Raw genomic sequence first — 14,183 nt, 5'->3', positions numbered from 1 at the left:
AAGCATCAGATTTCTATTCCACTATGGAACAAAAAACCATGGCATGTACAAACTAATTTCTGGTACGAATCCCACAATGCAATGCTCGGCATTTCACAGATGGGAAAATTACAGTTGTGCGTCTCTACAGATATAACAAGGTGATAATTATTAACTATTGTACAGGGAGAGTGAACAAAGGGGTGATTTAAGTTGTTGGGGCTGAAAGAATACACTACTCAGGGCTTATAGGGTAAGAAAAAGTAAGTAATCTATATTTCTATTTACAGTTAAAAGATGCTCAAATTTAAATCGTCCAATTAGTTTTTTGTGGTAAAATCAATATTATCTATTCAGGAGTGAAAGCATATAGAGGAAACAAATAAATGTGTTAGTGCAACAAGAATACTTGTTTACATTTATTTTCTCTCTAAATTTTTATTTAATTTAAATTTTAAATTATTATTTTTTTTATTTAAGTTAGAAAACCTTATAGTGAAACCTCACCTACGCCCTTGTATGTAACTTATGTGCGGGCATACTCTGTCCTGTTGCATGGTCCCGGCTCCTTATCTCCACCTCTGTTTACCTGTTATGTTGCCATAGTAACTCCCTCCTCGGAAGCCCATTGGCCAACCCGCGGAGGTAGCGACAGGTGAGGGAGTGCAGGTGCGTGGGCGTAACTAGGGAGGAAGGGAGGACGTTTGCAGAGCGAGGAGGGGCCGACTGACACCGAAAGATAAACATGCAGATATAGAAGAGAAAACAATAGAGCAATAAATGTATAGACGGCGGGTAAAGACGTTGGTAAATGGAGGAGAGAAGTTAAAAGGCGGCATTTCACCTCACGCGGCTTTCTCAGAAACAGGAAGTCGTCAGTTCAACCGCCGTCTCCTCCTCTGACGCAGCCATGTGTCACTGTTGCTATGGGAACCACTCAGCAAGGACAAACATCCGGATTACTGCTTACTGCCGTGTCACCGTTTGTATCGTGGCTTAACCGCTGTGCATTATCACCGGTTACCATGGTGACCGGAGGGGAAATGAAGAGGATGTACGGCGACAGTTTTCCCTTTCAGCTTTCTGACCTCTGCAGTCAGAAGCTGAGTTATTCATATTTTCTGTGCTTACATAGGCTTTGAATGAAAAAGAGTTAGAATAAAATCAGTTTGCATGTAAATACAGTGTATTATAAATTTAGGCCTCACATTTTCTGCTGTACAAATAGTGAAATCACAACCTAGCACTGTTCTATAATAATATTTTTCACTTATTATGACTAAAAACTACAAAGTTGCATATGCATCTGTGTCATTCTTCATGTAATTTAAGTAGGCTTTATTTCCAAAACTTCCAAAATGAGAAGTCAGACTTATAGCTGCATTTATAGATACAATGCATGTTAGGTAAGGACAGTTGAAATGGTGCTAAACAAAGTGAATAATTAGCCAAAATCAACCTGGACTCCAGAGGGTTTACACACTCCAATGTACACAAAGTTGCATAATGCTAGTGCAGCCAAAGGGTGTGGCTAATGTCAGAAGAGGTAAAGAAACGCCAGCAACGTTTGCATGTCTCTTATAGATCCCCTTTAAAGGAAGTGCTGTGTTTGCTCAATAGGCCTTCGTGTCGTTATACAAATATGTCTTAATATTTCCTGACATTACGAGATGCAGATTTCATTGAATGAGGTAAGAATTGTGACAACGTGGACACTCCAATGTATTTATTTCAACTTCACTCACTATAAATGTTCAATATCACAACTGAGGCAAAAAAAAAATACAAAGTAGAAAAATATAGGAATTTGAATTATTTCGCATTCTTCATTTGACCTGTAACATTAAATTGACATATTATTATATAGATTTGTATTTTCTGAATAAACATATTAAACATATTTTTCTGTTTTTAATTGACAGTAACATGGTAATATGAAACTTGATCATTGTCTCTAACTTTTTGTTTTTTCCCCTTTGTAGTCAACGTCTCAGGAAGACTTTCAGCTATAGGCAGATGTGTGAAATGTCAGACTGCAGACTTCATAAGAGGTCAAAAGTTAATGTTGCATAACTGTACTGCCATCTAAGTAAAACAACACATCATGAACATTTTCACCAACAGGCAACCAGGTGCTCTGCCAGTATGTCAGAGTAAAAAGAGACTAAAAGTCAGTGTACGCTGATGAGAGGATGACTCTTTGTAAGTGGAATCTCAAGGTGTAATCATTGAATTATTTTTAATATTGTGTTTGTGACTTAGGATTTATTCTATAATTGAAGACATGATGGAAAAAAACACAAAAGACACATAAACTGCTTTTTTTTTAAAAGAAATTCAACTTTAATGTTGACCACATAGTGATCATATTTATTTTTATTACATTTTGGTTTAAAAAACAAAGGCACACATGAAGAAACTGCAAAACCCTCTACCTCTTGAATATATATTTTATAACAAGAACAAGACGAGTGACAGAAAATAATTCTGGATTTGATCAAATAAAAGCAACACATAAAAAAACACTGAAGCAAATATTGCAGCACAACTTATTACACATATTTTATTACAAGCAAGGTATGCATTTCAAAGTCTAATTATTCACATACATTTTTGAGTATAATCGCTTTTATGGTTTCATGAAAAATTTATCTTTTAGTGCTCTGTAAATGCAATAAGAAAACAGGCATAAATCCAAGTAAAGTGTTTCATTACAGAATGTGTGACGTGTGTGTATATCAGAGAAAAATGTTGCAGCTAGACATACAGTGTAACAGCAACATAGACTGAAATAATATTGTCAATCATTTCCAAATGCATGTATTTAAACATGCACGTACACATACAGACTTTAAGACGATATAACAGGCTACAGTCATTATTGAAGTGAGCTGTGTGTGTGTGTGTGTGTGTGTGTGTGTGGAACGGAGACCAGTCTCCTGTTCCTGCTGAACTGAGCCAGCCGACGTCACACACTGATTATCAGCACAGCAGGCACAGGAGACCGACCCAGCAGGGGGCAATGGGTGAGGGGTTGGGGGTGGGGGGGAGGCAGACAGACACACACACACACACATACATAGGAAAGTCAGCCAAACACACACACACACACACACACACACAAGTCAAACAAACAGACACTGATGCTCATGCAGAAATCAACAAGTGGAAGCATGAAAAAGAATATGGATGCAAACACAAAGTTACACACACTGACACACATGCTGCCCCTGAGAAACCCTGGCAGCCGGCGATACAAATGACGACATGCGATGACATATTGCTCGCCCTACAGGAACAGGAGCAGTCCTCGGCACTAATGAGACAGCTGACATTTAGCAGGCACGGGGCACACTGAAGCCGCACAGTTTCAGCTAATTCAACCGATTACCAGTTATAACCTTTATAGACAGTGATACCTGCTCTCGGCCACAGCGCACCACCCTCACGCTTTCACAACATAAAGTGAGTCATCTCTGAACCACACATGTACTGGGCGTCCAACACACGTTGTCATGCAGGATTAAGCGATTAGGTGTGATTTTTAAGTATTGGTGGGCCCGGGAAAAGACAGTCAAAGAATCAATCAATGTAGCGAATGAGAGGCAACATGTCTTTTGCTTCTTAATGAAAGCTGTTTAAACTGGCACTGAGCTACACTAAAGTCAAGTTTCCATACACCTTAAGCGAAATCATAAGATGAAAATTCAAGTGTGTGCACGTTTGCATCCATTACTGTTATGCAAATACTAGGATTTGGGCCCATTGAGATAAACATTTGGCGGTGCTAATTCTCCTGTCAGGTGCCATCAAACTGCCGCAGAAAAAGACGTTGCAAAGAGATGACGTAGTTAACAAAGTGCAGGTCAAACCTTAAATGACTGATGTCGAACAACAAACATATATTTTGGAATTTGTGTTTGTTTGATGTGCTCAAACACTCAACAAACAGGTGGAAACCCTTTAAGAGTTTCATATTTTGGGGGTCTTTTGAGGATATAAAATGGGTCTGGGTCAACCATTATGAGCAGCCTTGTGCTGTAGATGCTATCATGCTCATCTGTAGTCTGGTGTTGATGTGTGGAGCAGTGGTTTGATGCAGTGCGGCCCCTCCCTGACCTTTACTCTCCCCCTGCAGGCTGCAGCCCTGTGGCGGCAGAACTTAACCACTGTGAACATGGCAGACACTCACTGTTCACATGTGGGTTAAGTCCTGCTGCCGCACAGCCAGGTCGTCCAAGCATCTGTTCGTGACAGAGACCGAGATGGGTGTGTTTGCAAGAGAGTATGCAAATTAGAAACAAGGGTGTGACTGTATGTTAGTAAACGGATTAGTGTGTTTGTGGCGTTTGTGAGAAAAAGCTTGCTTTCTTCATGTCAGCCATTGGAAATCCCTGGCAATGTGATTCAGTCATGTAGTCTCAAAAATCACTCTGCCAGGAATTCCCCTGGCCAACAGAGACAACTAGACAGTCTGTGGTGAGAGGAAGATGTCAAAGTATGCAAAAGAAACCAAAGAGATACTAAATACCATGATAGACCTCCCGCATCTTTTCACCCTGTAACACTTAATTTTGCCTTCTTGTCCTTGCTAGATTACCTCTATCCCACATCCCTACCTCGGGGAGAAAGAGTAAATTATCACCATATTCCGATGTGCTACATCTTTGTCATTTACAGGTCACAGTCATTGCGCTTTCTCATCCTTGTGTGTGCTGTATGTGCATAGTTCTCGTCAACTCCCAGACTTCCCGTGGCCTCTTATAAAAATAGCTTTTCAATGACAGAATGGAGAATTAGGTTAGAAGGAAGTGGCCAGTCAAGTGGCACTCCCTTTAAAGACGTTTGCCCTGCTCTGTTCTACTTCTGCCCCTTTATCTGTGCCCCTTGTGTGGAAAAAAAAAAAGGCCGGAGAGCACTGGGCTATGTTTCCTCTGCTGCTAAGCTACTGCTAAATCTCGTAAGAAATTATCAGGAATTTTCATGTTGTGTAAAGAAACTTGATACTGTATTTATATGTTATTATTAATTCCTACTCTATCGAAGAAGCACAAGCACATACACTCATCACCCCCGGAGCCGAACCTATCACTCTGAATTCCTTTTTTTTTTTTTTTTTAAATTCTACTTGCCCTGACAGGACATATTTAGATAACCGAATGTCATTCCAAGCCTCAGATCCACATGGAAGTTCTCATCCTCTGCAAGTCTCTTTATTTTCAGCAGCATGAATATTCCACCATGTACAAGGTATGAGTCAGTGGGACACTTTTGGGGAACTCCAGACTCTAAATAAGTTTTAGCCGGCTGTCTGTTGTCAGTGTGGGCCTGCCTGAGAGCTGTGCCAGGGACACAGTGAACCCTCTCTAACGCTGTATCATTGTTGTCACAAATCTGCTGCAGCCAGGTCTGAGAGTTTCGGAAAGAGCTTCCCAAAATAGCACAAAACCTACTCCTTATTCTATGCCGTATCTTTAAGGAAGTTAAATATTTTAAATACTTCTCAACGTAGCAACTCCAGTCTTTAAGCAGCAAATCTAATACAAAAAAAACAACAACCCTGTTTCAGCTGCAGACGCCTTCTAGTTTCCTCCAGGCCAATGTTCTTTCTCTCAGTCTGTGGTCCGATCAACCAATAACAGCAGATTATAACCGCTTAGAACACACTGTGATTTTGGTGCTACTGGTAAGAAACTGGAAAAGCATTGTTTCTCTCTCTGTCTGATCTCTCTTTGTACTCGAACGGCTCTCTTTTTTACGCTCTCACAGATTACAGTACGAGAGGCATTTTTGAGGCCCCAGCTAGATTAGTGTAACTTTAGGGCCAGACTATTAGAGGTTTAATTTTCACCATTTTTGTTATCACTCAGTTATTTGAAATCGAAAACTATCTACATGAAAGTGAGTCTTTACACATTTTGTGTTGGATTTTTAGTTGTTAGCGGCTCCTTCGGTTCAGTTTTGTTTTATGTGATGTATGTGCGGTCTGCGCTTGGTCAAAAAAGATCGTCTCAAGAAAGAAGGTCGTTTAAGGTCCCAGCACCCTTCAAAGACAGCGTGCTAACTCCTCTTTAACTCTTCTCCTCCATCAACCTAAAACCATCTATCCCGCCATCCTTTCATCTGGCAATGGTTGTTATTTTCTCTGCCTTTTCATCTTTTCCATCGGTTTCTCTCTTCCCCTTTTGCGTTCCCCCCGTCGAACCCGCAGCCGTTAATGTCTATGAGCTCATTCCTTCCCTTCCCCTGTAATGACGGCATTCTGGTTGACGCACACTGTCCAACACCTCACCTCAAACGCTCGCTGCGAGGATCTCAACATGTCTCACTTTTGCATTTGGCCTGTCTTGGTTTTTTATTTTTTAATCCTACAGTGGAGCCAGGCAATCCTGTTGTTACACTCTTTTAAAATTGGATGTTTATTATGGTTAGAAGAATAATCATAAGGTTCTGCCATGTGGGCTGCAACTTATTGGCAGTTCATAATTGTGCCAACGCGTTGCATCCTGACGGAGGCGTAGAATAGGAAAATTAGTATCACTGAGTGACGACCGCCAGCAGATGTACCCTAGTAAAGTCAAAATGTTTTCAGAGTGTCTTCATGGCTTACGGCCTTGTGTGTGGGTGCTTTGATGGTTTTAGGGTGTACAGTTTATGCTATGTGTGTGTTCTACTAAGTTTATATTCATGCAGACAACGTATGGAGGTCCAAGTGTAGACGTGGCCACTGGCTGTTTTCTCAGACCGTCTCTCCCCTTCAGCCAGAGTTCAGAATTGACATTGCCGTTTACACAAGGGCACATAGTTAAGTGGAAAAGCCTCTGTTGAGACAGCTGGATCTCAACCCCTTGTTGTTTCAACACATATCTTCTCTCTCCCTATGCCCTTTGCGTGTGCGCACACACACTCAGATGCACTAAGAAATGCACACATGCTCACAGGCCAGTCGCAATCTGCCTCTCCGCACATAATATGCTCGCTATCAATAAACAAACACAGTTGTGTCAGTGGGCTGCCGGGCAAACATGGCATGTGAGTTAGCTGGGTTCTCACCCTGTCTCATAAACCAGGAATAGTACAAATACATACCAATCTGACATCATTCACACCTCCAGGCTGTGAACCGCTTCACAGAGCAAACAGTGAGCGGGGTCAACCCACAGACTGGCTGCATGCTGCTTTTGTGCACTTCATCAATAATTATGTATCAAACTGAAGCATATGCCATTTTGGTATCTTTCCATTGCATGAGAGAATTTTACTGAGGGCAGTTTGTCTCCAGCCACGGTTTCATGTGAAATCGATATATCTGAGTTTAATGGTTCAAGACATTATGTCAACACTGGAGCACAAGAGTTACAATAACATCTGAATTCCCTTCTTAAAGTGTAAATATGCCACATTTGCTTTTCATAATTGCGCTCGTATCCATTACACCTCGCCCTGATAGGTGCATATTGTGTCTCACAGAGGAGGAATACGTGGAAAAAAACTGTATTAACCAGAACATGGTTCCAAAGGTGAAGAGAAGAGTGTGGTGAGGAAAGATGCCTGACCCAGCAGAAACTGCATTTCCTCTGCAACTTACTTTTCAGCCCTTAGATTTCTTCTAGAAATGTAATAACCGAGTAGCAGAACAAGCTAACTTTCAATAGCCTAGCCCTCTAAGATCTGTTGGATGGATGCCAATTCAACACCAACAAGATCTGCAAAACTGTCAAAAAGAAACTGCAGTGAAAACACTTTGAACCCACACACCTTACATGTGTAGTACCACACCCTGACTTTCTTTCAACCAGAGTGTGTGTCTGGGTATGTACGTGCATGTGAGATTGTATTTGTTTCGTGTCAGGGTGTAATTATTGCTGAGGCCGTGACATTCAGTGACATTCAAACAAGGACTCGCGCTCTACTATGGGCCCTCTCTGTTGCAGTTTTCCTAAATCAAAGGGGAACGTTCATTGGTTGGCCTGGAATCAATGGAACGCACCACCACATGTGGGACATTAGTCTGAGAATAAAAAGTATTTCCAGCTCCAGATTTAAAAAAAAAAAAGAAAAGAAAAGAAAAAAGCTCAAAGTCTTTTCGGGCTGTAAAGCTAGCCTCAGCAGTGAAGAGCCCAGCCCAAGCCCGTGGTCTGCTCCCTGTAGCCCAATGCGTGTAACCCTATCCTCAGCCTGTTTCTTTGCCAAACACCCTTACCACCACCAGCCCTGTACTTAGTGTACAGCCGCCCTGCTGCCACTGAACCACACATGCACAAATGGATGCAGAAACTACACACACACACACACTTTTATTCCACTACGCCACGGTTTCCTGAGCCCAGGCCCATTCCTACAGATTGCTGCTGGGCACACCCACCCACCCACCTTCCCCACCAAAGCCAATTCTTGAGTGGATCCCCACCTTTTCTCCTCCTTCTATTCCCTCTTTCCTCCATCCATTCATCCATTTGGCCTTAGGTTTTCCAATCTAATGATTCTTCACCGTAGACCTCTTTCTCCTCTTTCCCTCTTAACATAGAGGTTATCTAAAGTCACAGTCAGTCGCATAGAGAGCAAAGCAACAGACACCCCCTGTTGGGCTAAATCAACTCATTCTTATCTTGTCTTTCCTCTTGTGCTTCAGTGTTACGTTAATCTCCTCCAGATTTATTTCTGCCTTCCACTGCCCAATTTTGGTCTATACCAGCACTCCCAGAGGGGAACCAGACAGGACGACGGACTGGAGACAGAGACAGTCGGCTCTGAACTGTAGCTCAAACTGTGTTAGCTACAGTAGCTGCTGGATTCCCTTCCTTTCATGGAGGTTTGGGAGCTCGCAGACTTACAGGGCCTCTGAACAATGAGAGGAATGTTTGAGCGGCTCCGGCCTCGCTTCAACCACTACCATTACGTCTCTCGGCTGCTTTTCTAGAACTTTTTATGACCTCAGTTCCCACTCTGTGCTGCCAGAAACACCCCACGGAGAGGCACACAGACTGATGGACGTGTAGACAGACAGATGACACACATGGGTAGTTGGATGACATACATACTGTAAGCAGACAGTTGCGAAGGAAGGCAGAGAAACAGGTAGAGGCAAAGCAATTATTCACTCAAGTCATTCAGACGGGTGGAGATATAATCCCTAAATCAAACAGAAGTACTGCACAGACAGACAGGCAGAAAGACAGACAGAAATTAAACCATCCCATTCAAAGGAACTATTTACGTCTGACCTTTGTAATGGAGCCGGTCCACAGTGGCAGACCTCAGATCAGGGCAATATTCCAGTGCCAATACAGTACATTTGAACACACACATTACTGTCGCTCCGTGTGAATTTCTGTCCTGATCAACAGGTTGCTGTGAAGTGAGTGTGAAGTGCCTCTCTGTGGAAGGACCAGTGGTTCAAGACAAAAAAAAAGTCAAAGAAAAGTACAGGTTTGCCAGGTCATAAAGTCATAAAGCAGTAAAAAGCCAACAATCAACTTCTGTAGAAGAGGCAGACGCGATGCTGCACCTACCTGAGACAACAGCTTTTACTCCTTTCCTCTGTCTCCATTTCTCTTTCCTCACGCTCTCCAGTGTCACACTCGAAGTTGAACTTCACAGTTGTTGTACCCCCCTCCCTCACTCGCTCTCTCTCTCCTCTCTGCCTCAGTGTTTTTCAGTGTCTCCTACTCTTTCGTCTCTCTCGTGGGTCTCTTCCTCCTTCCTTCGACTGTGCAGACAGCAGTGTGTGTGGACGGGAGTGTGTCTGGGAGCCAGACAGGGTGAGAGTAAGAGAGTGGGCGGGCCCAGCTCAGTGCAGGGGATTCCTTTATGACGATGTCAGAGGAGAGGAGGCCCTCCCCTTCCTCGTCTCTCTGCCTCCCTCCCTCCCTCCCATACCCTTTCCTCCCTCCCTCCTCTCCCTTGTATGGCCGAGGCTGCAGCTAGAACACAGGAAAGGGGGTAGGGAGATAATTGGCCGCACAGCTGCTAATAAATGAGCAGAGGCTGTTTGAGTCAATATCAGGCAGGAAGAGCAGCTAAATGTGCAGTGTTTCGGTGGACAAACATACTGAGATAGTTTCTTACACTATATTGAAGATGTTCCATAGAGGGCCGGAAAAAGTTTCATGCATGTTTTTAATTATCCCTCCCAGCAGATAGTGATAATTTCTCTCTTTGTCTGACAGTGATCAAAGTAAGCACGTTTAGCCTAAAGACACTCTTCTAATAGCAGTTGTTTAGATGTCAAGACATGCTTTGCAAACTGGTTTTGAGATGTTTGTTATTTTGCTATTATCCCAGAATGCACATTTGCGCGTGTTCGCTGGATAGTGTTTTTTATTTGCGTAGCACAAAGCAAAGCAATAATACAGTGAAGTTACATAAAAGCAAATGAATCTAAATTGAACATTAACTTAGTGATAACATTAGTGATTTGAAAGATGGCATAGGTTTAGCTAAAGTCAAACAAACACTGTGGATCTTGCTTTGAATCAAAATGTGTGTGAAGTCAATAGGAAACGTGTGCAGTGTTTGTTGTAACAAGTTGTAACCCTTATTATTCGAGAGTGTTAAAGTTAGTGTGGTAATATTGGTGTAAAGTGGTCTTGTCTCTTGTTTTGGTGAAACTTCAAGCTGCCTTTTTATGCTGAGAGAGGGACTTTAACTGGGGCAGGAGTGCAGGGTTACAGTAATCTAAGCAAAAAGAGACAAAGCCTGGCTGATTTTTCCAGATCACTTAAAGCTAGACTGTTTCAATATGGAAATAATTCTCAGAGTGAGAGACATCTATGGGTATGAGTCAACTGATGTGCATAAAATTATACAATTGAGTCACAGTGTGTGTGACATGACAACATCACATTAATACCATAACAACTCTTGTAAGAGTTTGGTTACAGTATATAGCCCAACAACACAAATCACAATTTACCTCAGGGGGCTTTACAACCTGTACAACGACACCCTCGGATCCTCCCTAAAAACTCCCCCAAAAGCACTTTTAACAGAGAAATAATAAAACTCTCCCAGGACTGACAAAATCATACTACATACGAATTATGATGACAAATTTTCACAATTACATGTAGATTATAAAATGCACATGAAGAAAGAGAAAGTCTTTCTGTATTTTAAGGAATCATGAATAATGATTCAAACTGCCTGGTGGTAACGGTGGTTTCATGACTCTTCAAAGGAAGAAAACACCAGAAACGTATGCACATCATGCTCTTTACAACTTTTTTTTTGTGTGTGAGTTGTTTGTGTCTAAGCTTGGTTTGATCTGCACCTGTCAAACATGGGACCCCATGTACCCCCCACCTCCCTGCCCCACCCCAGCTCGGCCCCCCCTTACAACACACAGAGAGACAGTAACAAGAGCTTCACAGAAGGGCTATTAGAGGCTTTATGACTTCCCTTTCTTCCCCTGAAGCCTTTGGGTGTGTGTGTGAGTGTGTGTGAGCGGCAAAGTCCCGCACAGACAACCTCGCCCCTGTGAGAGAGAGCGGACGTCACACATTCCACACACGCACACACACACATACACACTTGTGCGTCTCTTAGCAACACATACACTCCAAGCTTAGTGAAATGACTATGCCAGTAAGACACATGACCCACGACACATCGTTTATCTTCAGATGGGATAATGTTTTGTTTATGGACCTCAGTTTCTATGTTGTCTTCGATGGGGATTTACAACTTTGCATAGCAGCCAGATTTGAATGAAGTGTAATGAATACCTTAACTTTTTGATTGCTAGTTAGCAAAGATTACTTGTGGTGTGAGTGAACTTGGTTATTATAGAGTGGCGTAGAGCTTCATAAATTTCTCTTTTCCCACTCCTTGTCTCCTTGTCTTCTCTCTCTCTCTCTCTCTCTCTTTATGTGTATATGTGTGTATATCTTTTCATATCATGTAAAAATGTCTATGTAAGCAACAATAGTCAGATGAGCTGAATTGTCATAAGACAAAACTGGGTCATATATGTGATAAACTTATCTCTGGTAAAAAGGTTTCCATCTTCATTCTGTGGTCTAAACCTCAGTGCATGTCTTGCACACTCCTCACAGAGTTGACAATTAGCCTAGCCACACGCAACACCAGTAATGTAATGAGTGAAATGATACAACTAAGCTCTTAAAAGCTACTCATCACAAGAAAATTTGAGACTTTCACGTCAGACCAGTACCATTTCTTTCAGCTGGGTGAAATATGATCCAAATAAACTTGGTATGAAACTGTAAAAAGGAGGCCATATCTTGCAACTTTTCCACCAATGCCAATTTACTGAGAGCAAACTGTGGTGCGCAATGTTCTGCAATCATTCTTGCTGGCAGTGAGGGTAACAGAATTTGGAAAATAGTGCTGCAAGAGAGTTCTGTGCTTCTTCTTTCCCCTAAGGCCATACATTTTATGGTTCTGTAAAACATTATCAACTCTATGTAAAGTGTAATGATATGTAAGCATGGTTTTAAATGTTCCCTGTGTGTGTGTTTGTGTGTGTGCATGTCTGTGTTTCCAGTCCATTTTTCAACAGTGACAGATGCAGTGTTTTTGAGTGTATTTGAACTATATACAGTTTTGTATACAGTGTGTGTGTGTGTGTGTGCATGTGTATGTTAAGGAAGTCATTCATTGATCTCTAAGGACTACAGATCACAAGCTGCAGCGGGTGAATTTGTGAAGTCATGTGTCATCTTTAGTTAATAGTTCATTGAGAAATATGCTCCATAGTATGTTTTTACCTCCGAGGTGAGAGTACAGTGTGTGTGTGTGTGTGTGTGTGTGTCTGTCTGTCTGTACATATGAATGCGTATTTCAAAACATGTTTTTCTGTTTGATCTAACACTGTCCATGCTTCTTTGTGCCTGTATTTCAGTGCATACCGGTAAATTAGTCATGATGTGTCTTAACATGTGTACTGCATGTGTGTGTGCCTGTGTAGATTTGTGTGTGTCAACTGGTCACACATTCGTCTGAGTGACCATCTTTAGACAGTGAGTCAGACAACAGTAAGTGACTCTAATCAGGGCCACAGGGTCTGGGAGTACAAAAAAATAAAATAAATAAATAATAATCTACTTCCATTTGGTTGCCATGGTGAGTCAGAACCAATTATGCAACAAGCAGTGGAAAATGGTTTTGGAGAGAGAAAGAAATGCGGGAGAACGAGAGAAAGAGCAACTATTGGTGCCAGCTGATCTGTTTGGTATCTGCGTTACCCTTATTTAACCAGACACATTGCCTAAGAAGAGTTTCTGTAAGCAGAGGGAGAACTGCACTCACATGTAAAATGTTTGACCGTCTTCTTCCACTCTCGGTGAAGCTCCGTCATTCTCTCGCCTAAGGGCTCTTTAACGAAAAGTTCTTCTAGTAAAAGGAGTGTGGTACATGGTCGTGTCTTCTGTCCCTGCACTTTCACAGGCAGTCCAGGGATCTGAAACGATCAATCCAGTGCACCTCCACCACATGCAGATAATAATCCAAATACTGACCGGTCTTCTGAACCTAGCTATCAAAAGAATACAGGAAACTACAAGCTTTCTGCTCGTAGGACAAAGATTGTTGATTTTTTCCCCTTCCATTTCTTGTTAGCAGGCATTCCTTTGATTTTTTTTTTATAATTTACTGATGGATTCCTTTATTGTCTTTTTTAAAATTTATTGCATTTTTCATGCAACTCAATTGTATTGACCGGTCCATAGAAATGAAACGTTCGCGTTACCTAACCCCTCTTCCAAGCTCTCATTCAACCTTTCTTTCATCTGACAAAAACAAATAGAAGATTGTTTATTATAACTTGTTTTTTTCCATATCTACAATATTCTCTAGCACTCTTTTCTATTTACCAAATTTTTACTTTACTTTTCTTTTTACTTTATCTTCTGTCTAAAAATGTCTCCACTATTAAGTCTTCTGTTGTCATTACAGACATGTCTGAACTAGCATGAGCTTGTGTCCTTTATTAACCTGCAATGGCGTTGGGCTTATGGGCAATGGTGCTCATTTAAAGGGAGCTTAAAACTGAAATACTGAATAAACAATATTAGATTGTTTATTTTAAGAATAATCATATACAGTAGACTTAGAAAGTTTTTTGCTTTCTAAAAATGCCATTGGGAATTTTTTCCAGTTTCATTTCCAGTTTCACTTTGGCTCTCAATAAGTGAGTTTCCAATATAATAGATAATAATTACACTGATTTTACACACATTTGA

Source organism: Morone saxatilis, unplaced genomic scaffold (genome assembly GCF_004916995.1).
Source record: "Morone saxatilis isolate NCDOM2014 unplaced genomic scaffold, NCSU_SB_2.0 Contig14, whole genome shotgun sequence".
NCBI lineage: Eukaryota > Metazoa > Chordata > Actinopteri > Moronidae > Morone > Morone saxatilis.
Note: the sequence above shows the minus strand (reverse complement) of the source record.